The sequence below is a fragment of the Pelobates fuscus genome, chromosome 2 (genome assembly GCF_036172605.1).
Source record: "Pelobates fuscus isolate aPelFus1 chromosome 2, aPelFus1.pri, whole genome shotgun sequence".
NCBI classification, from domain to species: Eukaryota; Metazoa; Chordata; class Amphibia; order Anura; family Pelobatidae; genus Pelobates; species Pelobates fuscus.
The window spans coordinates 186391622-186413088 of record NC_086318.1 but is presented as its reverse complement, the minus strand read 5'-3'; positions in this window follow the sequence as shown (position 1 = coordinate 186413088).

The following is a 21467-nucleotide window of genomic DNA, read 5'->3' as shown; positions in this document are numbered from 1 at the left end:
TGTGAGCTTTGAATTTTCTGTTCAGTGAATGAGTGAGTGCGCTGGATCTTGTATACGTGTATGTAGGTATATTTATAAAAAACAAGCTTTTTATTTCAAAGGGAGGATCATGGTACAATAAAAAACAATATGGAAGACACCTTAGTTCTGTATAGCAATAAATTATACATTTCACGGCCTGACCAAGATGTAATTTAAGATAGCAGCTACTATAGGTAATAATGTAAAAACCATCTGTCTCAGGCAAGGTAAGATATATATCATGATGACTCCAGAACCCATTGATTTCATTATTTTCACATAAAACATGCACCACCATTTTGTATACTATATCCAATATGTAAAAATCCAACCACATAACCTACCTCATTGACACATTTCAGGTTACTACTTGCATTGGTTTATGTAGTACCTTTGACTAATACAGGGCCAAAAGAGGCAAACATATTGCATTTTCAAACTGTGTACACTTTTTGTAGGGATTGAACAGCAACAATAGTTTTAAAGTGACACAAAAGGCACTAAAACAACGTTAACTTAATGAAGCAGTCACAGTGTATATAGACCCTGCAGTTTCACTGCTAGTTTCTTTATCCCCAAAGTGTACCTGATCACGGAGGGTACTGTTTTTGTATCTGCCATTCCTGGCAACAGGCAACATACACCTTCCTCTTTGATCGGGTCCCGTCCATTGTCACGTACACCTTGGGGATATATTGTTCTGCTGTGATATTTCCTCATTGCTCTCGCACGTTCTAGTCAAATGCAGTTTTATTTTGTTTTACTTTCCTGATTACTGGGAATCTCCTTACTTTTTTAGGTTTGGCTGTTAGGTGATATATTTTATCATATTTTTTAAAATTATCTTAGTGTATGTCACTGACCTCCTGCATAGGGATTAAGTATTTACTCCACTATTTTATCATTTATGAGTGATATTACTAGGTTGTGTGTACCTCCCATTCTAGATTGCCATATGCGGCTTCCTTTTTTCTGGAAACTGTGGCAAGCTTGTTTTTGAGGAGTATATACACTATCATTTTACTTGGGGCTAGTTTTGTGACTAGATTCAGATACATTGTTGCATTTTATTTCACATTTTTGATTATTGTTATTTGTTTTCAAGATACATTTAAGCTTAATAAATTGTTTATATACTTTTTTAAAATATAATCTTTATTTTAGTTTCATCACAGCATAACAATGCAATAAAGGACAGACTTAAAAAAACTGTTGCACTGATACAAGCTTGAAAATTCCAGGGTGTCGCAGCACCAGGTTCTTGTAAGGAGCAAATGGATTTTAAATTATGTACAGAGTGGAGGGTAAAGCTCATAAGAAGATACCTATCTGTTCATTACCTCCCTTTGCTCCTTACAAGAACCTAGTGCTGTAACACCCTGGAATTTTCAAGCTTGTATCAGTGCAACTGTTTGTCCCCAACAAGGTCCATTTGGGCATACACCTTGCTTGGGGACTTGCATAAAAGGAAAGTGTGGCACCATTAAAATTGAGTTCCTGCTTACCCTCAACACAGAGCCTCGTCTCGTGAATGAGGGAACCGCTATACATGCTATAATTCCTGCTCTTGGGATTGCTCTTTGGAGTGTTATAATCACTAGCTCATTTAAGAGCTTTTCCTGCTATGCTCTCTGGAGTAGGAGAGGTTCACCCACTGGAAGCTGGATCCTGGTCTTGGGTCCAGCGTGGGTTGAGGATGGCGAGTTCCCAGCTAAGCTGTAACGCTGGACGTGGGGACTACAGTGCTGATGGTGTCAGGTGGAGTGCTTGGAGTCCTCGGTGAGCAATAGGAGTCTTGTGTAGTTCTGACGGAGGCACCCGGTCGGGGTGCCAGGCGGTTCGTCACGTCTGGTGAGATGGCTTCCTAGTGCGAGGAGGTGCCAGGCAGTCCGTCACAGTGTTATTAGCTTCCCAAATTTCCTGCCAGTCCACCCCTTCTAGTTTCTCTCCTAAGTCTGACTCCCATTGGTTAATATATGTTAGATTGCCCCATTATGTTGTGTTGGAGGCTATGAGATCATGCCCCTGTGTACTGATTCTTTCAGACACATGGATTCGAGTAAAGTAATGTTTTTGTTAGCGATTTCTTTAATGTGGGTTTGGCTTACAACATTTTAAGTTGAAGGTACCTAAAAAAGTTACCTGGTTTGAAAGCTGCCTTCTCTTTAAGTTCAAAGGTTATTATTTTGTCCCCCGTAGTCATGTTGCATAGCCTTTGGAGTCTTGCATATTCCAAGTTTTTTAAATCCCAGGTTTTCATCCCGCTGGGGAATGCTCTGTTTCTGAACTGGGGTGTCATTGGGGAGGGGATTTTCACTAGACCATACTTCCCTGTGTGTTTGTCCCAGATCCGGATGGAGTTTAGGATGGACAGGCAATCGATCTTAGAAACTCCCTGTGTTCCTTGGGTAACCATATGTAGTATTGGTGGAGGTCCAAGCCTGCCATGAGTGATTCCAGATCCATCAATCTCCTCTTATCGGGGGGGAATGCAACAGTGCTACCTGCGTCAGTTGTTCCACTAAATAATAATAAAAAAGGTTTGGCATTCCTTAACCCCCTGTATCCATTGAGCGATATAGCCTGTTTCGGGAGACCCTGTGAAATTTTTAATGCCAGAAAAAGGTTCCTATTGCTTTTTGTAGTGGTGCAAGATCTGTTTTGGTGATAGGGATTGGCAAGGCTTCGAACATAAATAGAATTTGTGGGAGGATGTTCATTTTAACTAAGTGGATATTGGTTTGTCCATTTAGTTAGATTGTTGATCAGCTCTTCAAAAAGAGGGGCATAGTTCTGTGTATATAGTTGGTCCAGGGAGGCTGTCTATTGTACTCCTAAATATTTGATAGCCATGCAGTTAATTTGTATGAGGTGTATCATGGTGATGAAGGTATTGTATATGTCCGTCATATCAGGTGGTAGAGCACTAGACTTCCCTAGGATAACCTCATAGCCTGATAATCTACCGTATTCTTCCAGCGCTAGTGTCAGGGCTTGCATTGAATCCTCCGGCGAGTTAGCATGAGGAGGATATCGTCTGCATATCCCTCCACTTTAAACTGTTCTTCCCCCACTGTCACTCTGTGAATATTCGGATGGATTCTGATCTTATTTAAAATTGGATCATGTTCCAAAATAAACAAGAGTGGAGATAGCGGGCAGCCCTGTCTGGTCCTGTTTCTGAGACTAAAGGGTCTGTTTGATGCTCCAGTGATTTTAATAGCTTTGACATCTGTATACATCGCTTTGATTGCTTTAACGTATGGGTCTGGTAAGCCTAGATGTGTCAGCAAAGTAAATAGGTATGGCCATCTGACCTGTGAAATGCTTTTTCAGCATCAAGCGACAGGATCAGAGACGGCTCCCCAGTTTTGTTTATATACTTTTTATGGGTACCTTTAGTCCAGCTGATTTATTGTTTTTTTCCATTTATTATCATTATATCTAGTGAATTATTTGTTCCATTGCTGATGCTTTCATTGGAGGAGCGCATATACACACTCTAGTAGTTGTAAGATAGGAGGAAATTATGGTATTAAGGTATTAAGAAATAGGACTAATGGTTTTAAGAGTAGAGATGTCCCGAACGGTTCGCTGGCGAACAGTTCCTGGTGAACATAGCTTGTTCGAGTTTGCCACGGACGGCAAACATATGTGATGTTCGGTCCGCCCCCTATTCGTCATCATTGAGTAAACTTTGACACTGTTCCTCACAGTCAGCAGACACATTCCAGCCAATCAGCAGCAGACCCTCCCTCCCAGACCTTCCCACCTCCTGGACAGCATCCATTTTAGATTCATTCGGAAGCTGCATTTTTTTTTATTTATTTTTTAGACAGAAGTATTGTTGTGAAAGATGGCTGTCATGTTTAGGGTGTAGCTTGCACGTTATCAACTGTGTATTTATATCAGCAGCTCCACCACTAGTTATAAATCAAGTGTGAGTCGCCCCATGAGATGAGACTAGTGAATAACATAATACATGAAAGGTTAAGGTAAAGGCATGTAAGGAACTACGACAATAAACTCTTTAGGAGTTGAAATAATGACATGTTTAAACACTTGCTACTTTACGATTAGTTAATGTGCAGAGAGCAGTTCATGTGATCAAAGGCATGGTGTGGAGGATCGGCTATAGTGGGACATGCTTGGCAGGCTGCTGTTTACTGCTTGTGCTCATCCGATCCCTTCTGGGCGCCAGGTGCAGACCCTGGGGGTCCCTGATACCTGGAACAACAAAGGCAAGTCTCTGGCTGAGTCCCGGGTTCGCGGCTTGAGGTGGTGGAAGCTTGTTTTGTCGGGTGGTCGGATCTGTCCCGGTGGAGCTTCACGTCCGGTGCGGGATTGTGGTGGCTTAAGGTGGAGGCGAGTGCTTGACGTGGGGCAGACTCTGCATTTCTGTTTGTGCCTCCGGTCCCATCTTCGACGCCTTTTGCGTTTGTGGATTTTAATGGGGACTGCTTTGCTTAGCTGTGGTGGAGCTTGTTGGGGCTTCCTGCTTGTTATTTGCTTCCAAAATTGATTAAAGAGTCTGTCCAGCTTAGACTCAAAATCCTGCCATGCTTTGCTGGTACCAGGAGGACACGCGGCTGCCGCCATATTGGGAGAGTCGCAGATGAGTATGTCAGCCTGGGCGGCTGTGCTCTGTGCGTCCATTAGCTCCAGACAGCCTCTCAGGAGTGGACCGGGATAACCCCCACAGGTCCTAGAGGGGGGGGTAACTGAGCTCCTGCCAGGAAGTAGCTGCTCTTGGGCATCCCAGGATCGGGAGATCGGCCGCCTCTCCTGCCCGGTGAGCACCAGGCCACACTTGCCACGCAGAGGTAAGTAAGAAAATGTCGAGTTGCTGACCGCTATTAAGCATGTCGGGTCGGTCAGGTAGGAGCAACATTGCTGGGTCATCCCCTTCTGGGGTGAAATTCGCTTGTTGATAGCTGCTTAAAGTGAGATATTGAGGGAGCTCACACGGAGTGCGTCTTTCCTCCATATCAGCTAGGCACCACCCGTCGGAAGCTGCATTCTTAGTGAGAGGAGCGACAGTGTAGCTGCTGCTGATTTAACAGGGAAATCAATAGCTAGGCTAGTGTATTCAGTGTCCACTACAGTCCTGAAGGACTCATCTGATCTCTGCTGTAAGGACAGCACCCCAAAAAGCCCTGCTTTTTTTTTCCTGTGTAATCTAATTACAGTTGCCTGCCTGCCAGCGTGTGTGTCAGGCTCACAGCGTATACTGTGCCCACTTGCCCAGTGCCACCACTCATATCTGGTGTAACAGTAGTGTACATTTAAAAAACAACACTTTTTTGACTGTGAAATAATAGTCAGTTTCCTTCACGCGTGTGCGTTTCAGGGCCTGCCAGGGCACAGTGTCACACCAGTGCAACTCATATCTGGTGTAACAGTAGAGTACATTAAAAAAAACTAGAAATTTGACTGTGAAATAATAGCAGTCAGTTTCCTTCACACGTGTGCGTTTCAGGGCCTGCCAGGGCACAGTGTCACACCAGTGCAACTCATATCTGGTGTAACAGTAGAGTACATTAAAAAAACTAGAAATTTGACTGTGAAATAATAGCAGTCAGTTTCCTTCACACGTGTGCGTTTCAGGGCCTGCCAGGGCACAGTGTCACACCAATGCAACTCATATCACAGTAGTGTACATTTAAAAAAATAGAAATAAATTTGACTGTAAGAGATTGAATAGCAGTTAGTTGTCTGCAAGCGTGTGTGTCAGGCCTACAGCGTCTACTCTGCCAACTTCTGCCAGTGCACAGTGCCACTCATATCTGTTGTCACAGTAGCTTGCACGCATAGTACCACTAATCCCAAAAAATTGACAGGCAGAGGCAGGCCACCCCGCAGGGGCCGTCGTGGTCGTGGTGCTGTGATTCCCTTTGGCCCTAGAATAATGCCCAGTGTTCAGAGGCCACGTACCCTGAACTCGAAAAGTTCTGAGGACATAGTTGACTGGCTAACACAGGACACCCAATCTTCTACAGCTTCCGCACGGAACCTTGACGCACCATCCTCCTCCAGCTTAGCTTCGGGCACCTCTCAAGTTACCACTCGCCCGCCTGCCGCCACCACCAACACTAGCACCACAGCCGCTTCACTTGATCTGTCAGAGGAGTTATTTACACATCAGTTGGAAGAAATGAGTGATGCGCAACCATTATTGCCAGAGGATGTAGATAACAGGGATATGTCTCAGTCAGGCAGCATTACACACATGGACGTACGGTGTGATGATGATGATGTTGTACCCGCTGCTGCTTCCTTTGCTGAGTTGTCAGATACAAGTGAAGCGGTTGATGATGACGATGCGTCCGTGGATGTCACGTGGGTGCCCGCTAGAACAGAAGAAGAACAGGGGGAAAGTTCAGATGGGGAGACAGAGAGGAGGAGGAGACGAGTTGGAAGCAGGGGGAGGTCGTCGCAAGGAGCTAGTGGCACAGTCAGACAGCATGCATCGGCACCCGGGGTAAGCCCGACAGCACGCCGATCAACGCATGCTGTTGCCACCACCAGAATGCCGTCATTGCAGAGCTCAGCAGTGTGGCATTTTTTTGGTGTGTCTGCCTCTGACAACAGTTTGCAGTGTTTGCGGTGCGTTAAACGGGGAGTTTGGTCTGTCACTGTGAAGCGGGCGTAACCCTTACACTACCTGATCGATACAACATCATACCTGATGTTTTAAAGCACGTTATTCCAAACAATTTAGGAATGTTAGGTGATTTATGCCCTTTATGGATTAAAACCAGACTCTGCATCACTATTGTGGACAGAAAGAGTCCCTGTGGGTTTTAAAATTCGCCTGCCCATTGAAGTCTATGGCGGTTCACCCGGTTCGCCCGTTCGCGAACATTTGCGGAAATTCGAGTTCGCCTTTCGCGAACGGAAAATTTTATGTTCGCGACATCTCTCTTTAAGAGTAATGAAATAATATGGGTGGGAAAGGACGTCTGGGTGGGATACAAAAACATCTATCTTCTAAGCAACATTGTCACTATTTGGAGACTTTGCATGCTTTGCAAAGACCCCCAATGGTGACATAGCGGCTGGTGGTCCTGTGGCCAGGGTGGTAGGTAAAGGTGAGACTTGCTTACTTGAACTTGTCCCTCAAGGGTGCTGCCATCTTCTTGTGGCTTGTCCTCTTCTTAACATGAATACATTATAAGGGTGCTGCTGGGACCAATACACACAACATACAAGGATCTTGTATGTTGTATGAGAATTGGCCCCAGCAGCACCTTTATCATTTATGCATGTTCAGGTGAGTGCAGTCCTCTTGGTATATATATATATATATATATATATATATATATATATACACACACACACACCGCCATAGACTTCAATGGGCAGGCGAATTTTAAAACCCACAGGGACTCTTTCTGGCCACAATAGTGATGGGAAAGTTGTTTCAAGGGGACTAACACCTGGACTGTGGCATGCCGGAGGGGGATCCATGGCAAAACTCCCATGGAAAATTACACAGTTGATGCAGAGTCTGGTTTTAATCCATGAAGGGCATAAATCACCTAACATTCCTAAATCACAATGGATATGGGATTGACACCTGATATATGACATATTGACACCTTCACATCTGGATTGACACCTTGACATATGGATTGACACCTGTCCTCAGAGACCCTGATACACACTGACACAGAGCAGAATAGGGACTGTTCCCCCTACATAGGGTCACTTGGCAGATATTTATTGACACCTGTCCTCAGGGACCCTGATACACACTCACACAGAGCAGAATAGGGACTGTTCCTGGCGAACAGTTCGGTACATCACTATTAGTTATATATATTTTTTTGATGCAGCGGGCAAGTACTCTTAAATAGTTACACAGCTTAAAATAAACATTTGTTTATCAGGTTCAGTCTTTCTCGCATTTGTTTTTGCTGTTGATCCATTAAACATCTGTATAGACTCTGAAAAAAAATCTCTTCAGGCAGCAATTTCCACTTTCTTATTACTCTTATTGTAATGAAACCCTTTCCCTTGTCTTAGTCTAAATCTAATTTCTTCCAGTCTAAATGATATGTTTCTGAATAGATTTGCAGACAATGGTTTGGTCATATGCCCTCTGAGGCTCCATTTTTCTAAAGAGATATACATTTGTTAACCTTTCTTTGTAACTTTCTCTAGTGCCATAGTATCCTTTTTTAGAACAGGTGTTCAAAACTACACAGAGTATTCAAGGTGTGGTCTTACCAGTGATATAAAGAGGAACAATTATATTTTCACATCAGGCCCAGACTGGCCATCGGGCACACCGGGCAAATGCCCAGTGGGCCGCGATGGCCGTGGGGCCGAGGCCAGCAGGGGAGATCACAGGATCTCCCCTGCCAGCCCCAGCAGGGCCAGCGCGCTACCCGAGCGCCGGCCCTGCTGTGTGTCTCCATGGGCCGGTGGGGAGATCAAAGATCTCCCTCACCGGCCCTGAGACACTGACAGGCGGCCGCCGGCTTTGGGGTGTGAGGGAGGCAGCAGAGAGGACCGGCGGAGCTCAATCCAGCAGCTCCGCCGGGTCCTCTTGCGAGGTCTGAGCGTTGCCGCGGTTACCGCGGCAACGCTCAGGTCTCGCGAGAGTGAACTCTAGCCGGCAGGTTAGAGTTCACTCTCACCACTGGACCACCAGGGAAGGAATCTGCAGAAAGGATTCCCCCAGGCAGAACGGCTCCTCGCAGGCAGAACGCCTCCCCCCCTGCCATGCTAAAGGTAAGAAGGGAGGGGGGGGGATATAAGTTTTTTTTATTTTAATTATTAATAAAAAAAATATGTAAATAAAAAAAAAATCACACCAACAGCCCCCTCACACACACACACACACACACACATCACCACCAGACACACACAGCCCCCCCAGACACACACAGCACCCCCAGACACACACAGCACCCCCAGACACACACAGTCCCCCCAGACACACACAGCCCCCCCAGACACACACAGCACCCAAACACATACAGCACCCCCAGACACACACATCCCCCCCAGACACACACAGCACCCAAACACATACAGCACCCCCAGACACACACAGCACCCCCAGACACACACAGCACTCCCAGACACACACAGCACTCCCAGACACACACAGCACCCCCAGACACACACAGCACCCCCCCAGACACACACAGCACCCCCCCAAACACACACAGCACCCCCAGACACACACAGCCCCCCCAGACACACACAGCCCCCCCAGACACACACAGCACCCCCAGACACACACAGCAACTAAACACACACAGCCCCCCCAGACACACACAGCACCCCCAGACACACACAGCCCCCCAGACACACACAGCCCCCCAGACACACACAGCACCCAAACACTCACAGCGCACGCAGACACACAGCGCACCCAGACACACAGCGCACCCAGACACACAGCGCACCCAGACACACAGCGCACCCAGACACACAGCGCACCCCCCAGACACACACAGCACCCAAACACACACAGCACCCCCAGACACACACAGCCCCCCCAGACACACACAGCCCCCCCCAGACACATACAGCCCCCCCAGACACACACAGCACCCCCAGACACACACAGCCCCCCCAGACACACACAGCCCCCCAGACACACACAGCCCCCCAGACACACACAGCCCCCCCAGACACACACAGCCCCCCCAGACACACACAGCACCCAAACACACACAGCGCACGCAGACACACAGCGCACCCAGACACACAGCGCACCCAGACACACAGCGCACCCAGACACACAGCGCACCCAGACACACAGCGCACCCAGCACCCTCAGACACACAGCACCCATCACCTTCAGACACACACATCACCTTCAGACACACACATCACCTTCAGACACACACAGCACCCTCACTCACAGACAGCACCCTCAGACAGACAGCACCCTCAGACAGACAGCACCCTCAGACAGACAGCACCCTCAGACAGACAGCACCCTCAGACAGACCGCACCCTCGCTCACACACATACACATATATAAAATAACCCTCAGTGAGTTAACAGACAAAGAAAATTAGAAACCTAGAATGTGACGGCAGATAAAAACACCCTCACACACAGCACCCCTCTTAAATACACACACACTGCGCCCCTCACACATACAATACGTCCAAATATATATATATATATATATACACACACACACACACACACACACACACACACACTACAGCACCCCTCACACTGCACCACCACACACATTACGCTCCAGATACACGCTAGATCCCTTACCCTATATGCACTCTTAATCCTCTATATACACACACAATCTCCTATACACACTAGATCTCCTATACACACTAGATCTCCTACACACCCTCTCTACAACCCCTACACACACTACGTCACCTATACACACACACACACACACTACAGCCTGTATGCACACACTCGCTACATCCCCTATAACACTATGCCCCCTATACACACACTATCTACAGCCCCTAGCCACACATATTACACCACAAACACAAATGAAATTGACCTATTTACACAATACCACACCACACTCTACACACACGCAATTTCACAAGCAGGCTCCAAACACATGCACCATACACTTTCCTGGCCCAATTATCCTCTGGTATCCCACTTGTGGAGACACCAGAGACAATTTAAAAGCAAACACAGCGCAAGCCTTTTTCTAATGCCAGAGCTCTTCAGCAGGGCTCTGCGCATTGAACCAACTTGCTCACTTTGAGAGGGGGTGTGCTTGTCATTAGTGATGACAAAACACACCCTCTCTGACCCCGCCCCCTTCTTAGGGGGCCGCTCTGATTGAAAAATGCCCGGGCCTAATTTTTTTCCCAGTCCGGCCCTGTTTCACATGCAACAATCAATATATTAGTGCGTGGAGATCAGAAGAGCAATCAAGTGCAGGCAGCCTCTGAAATCAAACCCAATCCTACCAAATTGATAAACAAAAATATGCACATTAAACCACTTTATTCACAATACAGGGCACCACAATCACAATGTGTGATAGTATAGTTACCACTTGGATGCAGATGTTCCTCATATAAAAAGGAAAATGAAAGTGCAATATATTTAATGTAAATTAGTGGATATAATAGACAAAATGACCACTCACATAAGACATGACCACTGGCGGAACTACCGCGGTGGCAGGGGTCACGGCTGTGACCGGGCCCATCACTCCAGGGGGCCCAGCCGCCATGTGTTGCGGCCCCGGCCCGCGCGGTGTAACCGCCGGAACCGCATTGCAGGGGTCCATCGGTTGGCCCATGCTGTTAGAGCCACCTGATGGCAATGAATATCCAGGGGGCCCCAAGTAAGCACTGCGGTGCTTTAATAGCACGACGGGGTGTCGTGATGATGTCAGATGCTGGAAGGAAGTGACTGCTCTGGTCACTCTTCCTAGCTATCAGAGAGAGCTGTTTGGGAGGAAGGAGAGGGAGTCAGAGTGGGAACTCTGACTTCCATCAGCCTGAGCCACCACTGGACACCAGGGAAAGTCACCCTCCTGCACCTAAAAGATAGGAAACAGGAGAGTGACTTAAACATTTTGCATGTGTGTGTGTGTGTTAGTATATGTGTATCTGTATGTATGTGTGTTTATGTGTCTGTGTGTGTGTGTGTGTGTATGTATGTATGTATGTGTGTGTGTATATGTGTGTGTCTGTATGTGTGTGTCTATGTGAGTGTCTGCATGTGTATCTGTTTGTCTGCATCTATGTGTGGGAAGGGGGTGGACGTATGCGGGAGGGGAGAAGTAGACTTATGGGGGAAGGGGAAGTAAACGTTTGGGGGGGTTGACCTATGGGGGGTGGCCCAGGGCAATTTTCTCACCGGGGCCCCATGGTTTGTAGTTGCGCCTATGGACATAACACAATTAAAATACATTACATTTGCAAAACACTCTTTGTAGTCTATATAGGCTTAATCCCACTGGCCAAACAGTAGACATTCTCTTCCTCCAAATATGTGTCTAAATGAAATCAAAAGGGAAATGTTATCTTACTCCTTGCCACCTCATGGGGTCCTCTGCTCAACACCTTTTAACTGAGGCAACTTCTTCATTACATGGATGCATATATTTTCATCCTGAGAATTAATGCCCCACCTTTCACATGACAATACCTTATTAACCCCTTCAGGACCGGCCTGTTTTTGCGATGTTTGTACGTTAAGGACCAGAGCAGTTTTAACACTTTTGTGGTGTTTGTGTTTAGCTGTAATTTTCCGCTCTCTCATTTACGGTTCCCATACAAGTTATATATTGTTTTTTTCAGGACAAAAGGGGCTTTCTTTGCATACCATTATTTGTATTATGTCCAATATTGTATTTAAAAAAAATAATAAAATATGGTGAAAAATTAAAAAAAAAAACATGTTTTTGGACTTTTACTTGAAAAATCTTTTACTTATCTACAAAAGCTAATGAAAAAAACTGCTAAATAGATTCAAAATTTTGTCCCGAGTTTAAAAACACCCAGTGTTTACATGCTTTATTGCTTTTTTTTGCAAGTTATAGGTCTATAAATACAAGTAGGAAATTGCTGTTTCAATATATATATATTTTAAATGTATCAATAGTGACCTTGTAACACCGTTATCTGTCATAAATCCCTGAAACACACCTAACATGTACATATTTTTTTAAAGTAGACAACCCAGGGTATTCAAAATTGGGTATGTCCAGTTTTTTTTAGTAGCCACTTAGTCACAAACACTGGCCAAAGTTAGCATTTATATTTGTTTGTGTGTTAAAAATGCAAGAAACGCTAACTTTGGCCGGTGTTTGTGACTAAGTGGCTACTAAAAAAGGCTGAACATACCCCATTTGCAATACCTTGGGTTGTCTTCTTTTGCAAATGGTATGCCATCATGGGGCTAATTCTCATTCCTTGGCTACCATACGCTCTCAAAGGCAACCTAACCAATCCGACAAATTTCAATAAAAAAAAAAGTAAAATCAAGCCTTATATTTGACCCTGTAACTTTCACAAACACTATAAAACCTCTACATGTGGGGTACTGTTATACTCAGGAGACTTCGCTGAACACAAATATTAGTGTATCAGAACAGTAAAATGTATCACAGCAATAATATCCTCAGTGAAAGTGCTGTTTGTGTGTGAAAAATGCAAAAAACTTCACTTTCACTGACAATATCATCGCTGTGATATGTTTTACTGTTTTGAAACACTAATATTTGTGTTCAGCGAAGTCTCCCGAGTAAAACAGTACCCCCATGTACAGGTTTTAGGGTGTCATAGAAAGTTACAGGGTTAAACACAGTGCTAGCAAATTAAATTATCTGGACTTTCAACCTGGGTTGGCAGGCAGGTCCCTCAAATTGCAATCAGTAAAATTACTTAATTAGGTAAAAATATTACATAAATACACATGTAGAATTTTAATATATATACATATTTATATATTTGACGTCTACGTGTATATTTATGAAATTATTTATGTAATTATGTATATGGACATATGTATATTTCGTATTGTTTTTATTTATTTATTTATACATAGATATATATATCATTACATTCTAAGTATATTTTGATATAAATATATATATATATATATATATATCAAAATACTGTTAGAATAAAATTGCATATATAAATATTTTTTTATAATTATTAAAAATTATTTTTATTTTTTGTTATTTATTTTTATTAACATATTATTTGTATTTTATAATAATATATATATACCATATATATAGCAATTATATATATTGTATATATTCGTGTGTAATTTAAATATAAGTGTATTTTTATATTAATATACGTATATATAAATATAAAAATACACTTAATATGACATTATATATATGATACATATACATATATTATATATAGATATAATACATGTATATATATCATATATATATATACACATATTATTATTTTTTTTTTACACTGATTTTACACTGTTTTTTTTTAACTTTATTTTTTTTATTTTTCACTTGCAGGGAGACTGCCTGTCAGCACAGACAGTCCCCCTGCAGGCAGATACACAGACACCTATTGCGGTCATGTGATCGAGTGATCACATGGCCGCAGGGTCCTGATCTGCCGAGGGGGGACTGCCCGGGCAGACAGGCAATCCCCCCTGGACCGGGTGGAGCACTGATCGCCGCCGTGGGACCGACGGCGATCAGGTAAGTAGCCCCAGACCGTTATGACGGTTCAGGACCGTCAGCGGTCCAAACGCATGTTTTACCGCTGACGGTCCTGAACCGTCAGCGGTCCTGAAAGGGTTAACCTCAGCAACTACCAATTGGCATTGCACATTGTTGCCTAGTTTGTTGTCTATAACAATTCCCAAATCAATCTCATGTATTTTTATCCCTAATTCACTACCATTTAGGGTGTAAGTTGCTTGGGCATTCTATACACCGAAGGTCATAACTGGATTTTTCTATATTAAATTTCATCTGCCATTTGAATGCCCAGTCGACCAGTTAATATAAACTCCTCTGCAGCAAAGCAATATCCTGCTCACATTGTATTACTTTACAGAGTTTTTTTTTGTCATCTGCAAACACTAAAGCATGACTTTCAATGCCTATTTCAAAATCATTTATAAATATGTTAAATAGAAGCTGTCCCAAAACAGAATCCCGAGGAACACCACTTACCATTTTTGTCCAGCTTTAAAATTTACAATTAATGACAACTCTCTGTAGTCTATCTTTAAGCCAATGTTCTTCCCAAGAACAAGAATTTTTGTCTAGACCAATTTCTTTTAGTTTGAACATTAACCTATTATGAGGAACAGTATCAAACACCTTGGCAAAATCCAAGTAGATCACATCCACTGCAAAACCCTGATCTATACTTCTACTTACTTCTTCCTAGAATGCAATTAAGTTAGTTTGACATGACCTATGTTACATAAAACCATGCTAATTATTGCTAATAATAATGTTCTTCCTATTGAATTACTGAATATTATCCCTTAATAACGTTTCAAATACTTTCCCTGCCACATAAATTAAGCTCACAGGTTTATAATTTCTAGGCAAAGATTTTCAAACCTTTTGAATAGGAACCACATCTGCCCTTTCCCAATCCTGCGGTACAATTTCTGAAAGAAAAGAATCTTGAAAGATTAAAAACAGAGATTTACTATGCCATACTAACAATTTTTCTGCAAGTTGTTTTGCAGCAATCATTTGCATATCTAATGCCATACGACTTTTCTTTATATATCCTTAGTAAAAAATAGTTATTTCACATTTCTGCCCTTTTATGGTCTTCATTAACTAACACACCCATCTATGTTTTCAGTGTACCTACACTTTCATTTTTTGTTTTTTAGACTTGTATACTTATGTACTTTGGAGCTGGTTTTGCTTTCCTTGGCTATCGCTTTCCCATTTTCTAGTTAACCCCTTAACGCCGTTACGGCGTTCTATGCCGTCGCGGCTTTAAAGGGCTTTAAAGCCGTTGCGGCGGCATAGAACGCCGTAACGGCTTGCAGCCCCAGGAGCAGAGGTGTACTCACCTCCGCCGCGATCCTCTTCTGGGGGGCTGTCTGAGAGCCCAGGCAGCCCCCCTCCGGCAAATGAGGCCCCCGGGGGCCATGTGATCGCTCTCAAAGAGCGATCACATGGCCCCCTATAGCTGGCTATGGATCTGCCAGCAGGGGGACTGTATAAAATATTAGACAGTCCCCCTGCTGGTAGGTAGTGTAAAAAAAAAAAATATTAAAATGTAATAAAATAAATTAAATGCCTTTTTATATATATATAATATGTATATATTATATATATAATATATATACATATTATATATATGTAACGTCATACGTAATGTATTTTAATATTAATATTAGTATATATATTAATATTAAAATACACTTAGAATGACGTTACATATATATAATATGTATATATATTATATATATAATAGATCTACATATATATATATTATATATATATACGCATAATTACAATAATAAATAAATAAAATAATTAAATAAATAAATAAAATATTGAAACAAAATATAAAATAAATTATATATTCATATGTAATTTCATTCTAACTGTATTTTGTTATTAATATATATATATTGGAAACAGAATACACTTAGAATGACATTCTATATATATCTATCTATATATAAAATACAAATAACCGCAAATATATATATAGAGATAAATACATATAATTACATAAAAGATTACATTAGTATACACGTAGAATTTATATACCTATAAATGCATATATATTAAAATTCTACGTGTATATTTAAGTAATTTTTTAACATAATTATGTCATTTGATTAATTAAAATTTGATTGACATGCCTGACAACACAGGGAGAAAGTGCAGAGAATTTAATTCCCAAGCACTATATTAGACCCTGTAACTCTCCAAGACACCATAAAACCTGTACATAGGGGTACTGTTTTACTCGGGAGACTTCGCTGAACTCAAATATTAGTGTTTAAAACTGGTAAATTGTATTACAACGATGATATTTTAAGTAAAAGTTAAGTTTTTTGCATTTTTTACAAACAAACGGCACTTTTATGGACTATATTATTGTTGTAATATGTTTTACTGTTTTAAAACACTAATATTTGTGTTTAGTGAAATCTCCCGAGAATAACAGTACCCCACATGTACAGGTTTTATGGTGTTTTGGAAAGTTAGAGAGTTACATATAAGGCTTGCATTTCATTTTTTTGACATTGAAATTTGCCAGATTAGTTATGTTGCCTTTGAGACCGTATGGTAGCCCAGGAATAAGAATTACCCCCATGATGGCATACCATTTGCAAAAGTAGACAACCCAAGGTATTGCAAATGGGGTATGTCCAGTCATTTTTAGTAGCCACTTAGTCACAAACACTGGCCAAATATTAGTTTTTTGCTTTTTTCACACAAAAACAAATATGAACGCTAACTTTGGCCAGTGTTTGTGACTAAGTGGCTACTAAAAAAAACGAAACATACCCCACGTTCAATACCTTGGGTTGTCTACTTTTTCAAATGGTATGCCATTATGGGGGTAATTCTCATTCCTGGGCTACCACACCGTCTCAAAGGTAACATTACTAATCTGGCAAATTTCAATTTGAAAATGGAACGTTCTATATTTGACCCTGTAACTTTCCAAAACACCATAACCTGTTAATGGGGGGTACTGTTGTACTCGTGAGACATCGCTGATTACAAATATGTGCATTTTGTTGCCGTAAAACCTAACAGTATTATGACATTTACAGCTAAAATGTGAGGCGGAACTACAAATTTTAAAAAAAAATTAAAATTTCTCACAGTTTTTTTTAATTTTATTCATAATAAATTGTTTCAAATACAAATATTTTATATGAAATGAAAGCCCTGTTTCTCCTGAACAAAATGATATATAATAAGTGTGGGTGCATTTAATATGAAAGAGGGGAACTACGGGTGAACAGACATATAGCGCAAATTCCAGTTTTTGTTTACGTTTTGTTTTGATCAGAACGTGTACTATTGACTCCGTCCTGAAGGGGTTAAGCTACTCTAATTGCCCTTTTGCATGCATTAATTGGCTTCCATATATCTTAAACATGATGATGCATATGATTTTTCAGATTTAAATGCTTTAAATGCCCTTTTCTAATTTGTAATCTCTTTACTTTCCCACTAAGCCACATTGGTTTCAATTTGTTTCACCTATATTTATTATCTAATTGTACATCAGTCTTTTTGTTTTGATCTGTTAATTTATTTATTTTTTTGATCACCTGTTTGTTTATGTAGTCTTCACCCTGGGCAGGTCAGTTTTGATCTGTTAATTTTTTTTTTTTGATCACCTGTTTGTTTATGTAGTCTTCACCCTGGGCAGGTCAGCCTCCCTGTCCAGGATGCTACAGGTTAACATGTAGCCCACCTCTGAGTAGATGGGAACCCCTGGAGACTGCAGAGACTAGTTCCTCTGTAGTGCATCTTGGATCAGCTGGAAAACGTTCCTGCAGGGACTCGCAGAGAAGTCTGGTGAGTTTGTTTGCCGATTTCATCAGTAATTTTCGCACGCATGCGCAAAGAGCATGCACGAAAAAGCCGTTCGTATGTCTAATACGTGCGCATGCGCAAATAGCACGGCTGCGATTGACACTAGTTCGCCAATTCCCAAGATGGCGGTCGGGTCATTTTTCGACCGTTCACACATGTGCAAAGATTTAACCCCTTAAGGACCAAACTTCTGGAATAAAAGGGAATCAGGACATGTCACACATGTGTCCTTAAGGGGTTAAAGGCGCGGAGCGCGAAATTTAAAACTGAAGCTTTCAAAGTTTTCAGCTTTTCTCTGCATAGCAAGATCGGATTTGAATGCTTTTTTTGCTCTCAATTTGCAATTTTTAGCCTTCTGCAGGTAAGATATGAAGTTTTCTTTCCCATTAAGAGAAAATGTCATCATCTTAACCATTGTTGGTTAAAAGCAAGCTTTTCATCCTTAGCCCATAGGTCAATATGGACCATTCTCCTACGTCCGCCAAGTCATCTACAATAGGCCATAGGTGAGCAATACACAAATTTCTCTTTATTTAATGAAAATATTATCAAAGAGTGCACAGAGGGTACAGTCTTTTGTGACTTCTGTTTCTTAGACATCCTATGGACAAGATAATTGACTCCAACCTTTCAAAATTGTTTGTGGCAGAAAGCTTAGGCTGTCATCCAGCTGTAGTCATTTCTGCAATGTCAAGAGCTATGAAAGCATGGTTAATGGATATAGAGGAAAGCAGACACCACATCTCTGAGTCCCTGAAAGAGGTGAAATTGGCCAGTGAATGGATTTCGAAGGCCTCTACATACCTTATAAAGGTAGTTCCTAAGACTATGGGATATTAGTTATACACAAGAAGAGCCCTATGGTTGAGATCGAAGGGAGCAGACATTGCTTCTAAACACAATTTATGTGCCTTAACCTTTCTAGGGGATGTCCTCTTTGGCAAACACTTAGCAGAGGCCATTAGGAAGGCAGCAGATTCCAAACAGGTCCTTCTTCCACAGGATAAGAGACCAAAGAAACTTCTTCCAGACCGTAGACCTTACAGGGAGCATACTTCCTACAGGGATAGTAAGGCATACAGACCAGGTAGAGAATATGCTAGGTGCAATACCTGGAGAAGCGGTCAGTCAACTAAAGCATCCAGAGGCAAGAATCCTTCAACTTCCTTTTGTGCTAATGAACAGTTTTGAAGATTACAGTCCCCAGGCTTCCCTAGTAGGTGCCAGACTCTTACACTTCCAGAAAGCCTGGGATCAGTTTCAGGATATGTGGGTAAGAGCCATAGTGTCATCCGGTTACACCCTGGAGTTTGAAGACTTTATTTCACCTCCGCGGTTCATAAGGACGGGAGTACCTTCCAATCCTCAAAAACAAGAGGTGCTATTACATTACGTTTGGTCCCTTCTTCAACAGAAAGTTGTACTACCAGTACAAAAAAAAGGAAAGATTTTTAGGGGTTTTATTCCCATCTCTTCCTAGTAAAAAAAAACAGGAGGGAAATGGAGACCGATTCTGGATTTGCATCAGCTCAATCTCTTCCTCAGAATCAGGTTATTTCGCATGGAGTCTATAAGATTTATCATACTGGTGATTCATCAGGGAGACTGGATGATTTCAGGAGACTTGAGGGACACGTATTACCAAATCCTGATTGCCTATCCTCATCAGAGATTCCTCAGATTTTGCATATACAACCATCACTTCCATTTTCGGGCCTTGCTGTTCGACATAAGCACTGCTCGCAGAAATTTTCCGAAGGTGCCGGTTAAGATAATAGCCTTGCTAAGAAAACAAGGAGTTACAATCTTCCATTACCTGGATGACATTTTGATAACAGCTTCAGAATACAGCCTGTTAATTCAGCATCGGTCTCTGGTTCTAGAGACTCTCTCCCATTTTGGTTGGTTGCACAGGGTGTGGCAATTTCGTCAGCAGTCTTTGGCTCCAGCAAGGAACTTCATGAAGTTACTGGGCACTTTATCGTCAACGACAGGCCTTGTCAGGTGGGCACAGTGGAATATCCATCCACTTCAAAAGTACCTGCTAGACCACTTCAATGCCAGTTCTCAGGAATGGGAGACTGCCCTTTTCATTCCAAGGCATCTGAAGCAGGATCTCCAGTGGTGGCTGTCTTGGAATGACATATCCTGGGGCTTCCCTATAAGAACATAGACTGGTGGATCATAACCACCGATTCGAGCCAATCGGGCTGGGGTACCCATTTCGGAAAATGGTTTGTAACGGCACCCCAGGCATAAAAGGGGTTAAACCGCTGTTTAGTAGATCTTCCCCTTCCAGAGGCACAGCTACTGCAGAACAGCTACTGCAGAACACCAAACTCCCGAACTGGATACAAAATAGCACTCCAACTCCCGAACTGGAACCTCACAAATAGCTGCTAGCAGACGAACAGGAAAAACATACAATCAACTTATACTCCTGGCAATCAGTCTCTAACAGCATACAGTAAATCCCCCCAAGAACGAGACAAGGCTCCGTGTTGAGGATCAAGCAGTGGTCTGTTTTAATTAACACTCACAGACTTTTATGCAAGTCCCCATGCAAGGGGACATCCCACAGGGAGGGACAACATGTAACCAATCCCGTACAGTAAAACATAAAACACACCCAGCACAAACACATAATCCTCCCCTCTGCCTGTGATATAATTACTGAATACAATGGGTTAATGTAATTTATCACAGGCAGGAAAAATACAGTTTTTACAGCATATTCATAACTTCTAAAATATACATCACATTCACGTAACAATTATATATTCACAATCAATCCATTCAGGGGAACAACATATCAAAAATGGCATGAACCAGGGGTTCAGAAGTTAGTAAAGTATCTTTTGGCGTCTGGCTGGCAGCATGGCTATCTGGCCCAAACCGGTTTTACAGAGCCCTCTATCCTGGAGACAATGGGGAAAATAATCCAATTATATCCAGGGATAGAGGCAGACTCCATTGAGCACATGTTACCAGTAAAACACAAAAGGATACAAAAATACATAACTCCTATCATACTGAATTGAACGGGCCAAATCTCCCAGGGTGCATAGTCACAGGGCAAGAGGCGGGCAACCAGGCTCCTCCAATGCAATGTGGCGAGTTTCTTCTCGTCACAGGTTTGCTCAAGCAGCATGGCCTCACCATGCTCATCAATTACCCTCAAACATTTGGGAACTAAGAGCAGCCTTTCTGGCTCTTCTCCATTTTCAAAGTCATCTGAAGAACTGATGGGTGAAAATCAGGAGAGACATCAAAGCCGCAGCTGCTTATACCAACCATCAACGTGGTACCAAGAGCACATCACTGAGAAAAGAGATTCTACCTCTTCATGTCAGAAGAATTTGAATGTTCAAGTTCCAACCTTCATCTAAAGGCGGTTTCATCCCAGGGTCATGGCCCGGGATGCTCTCTC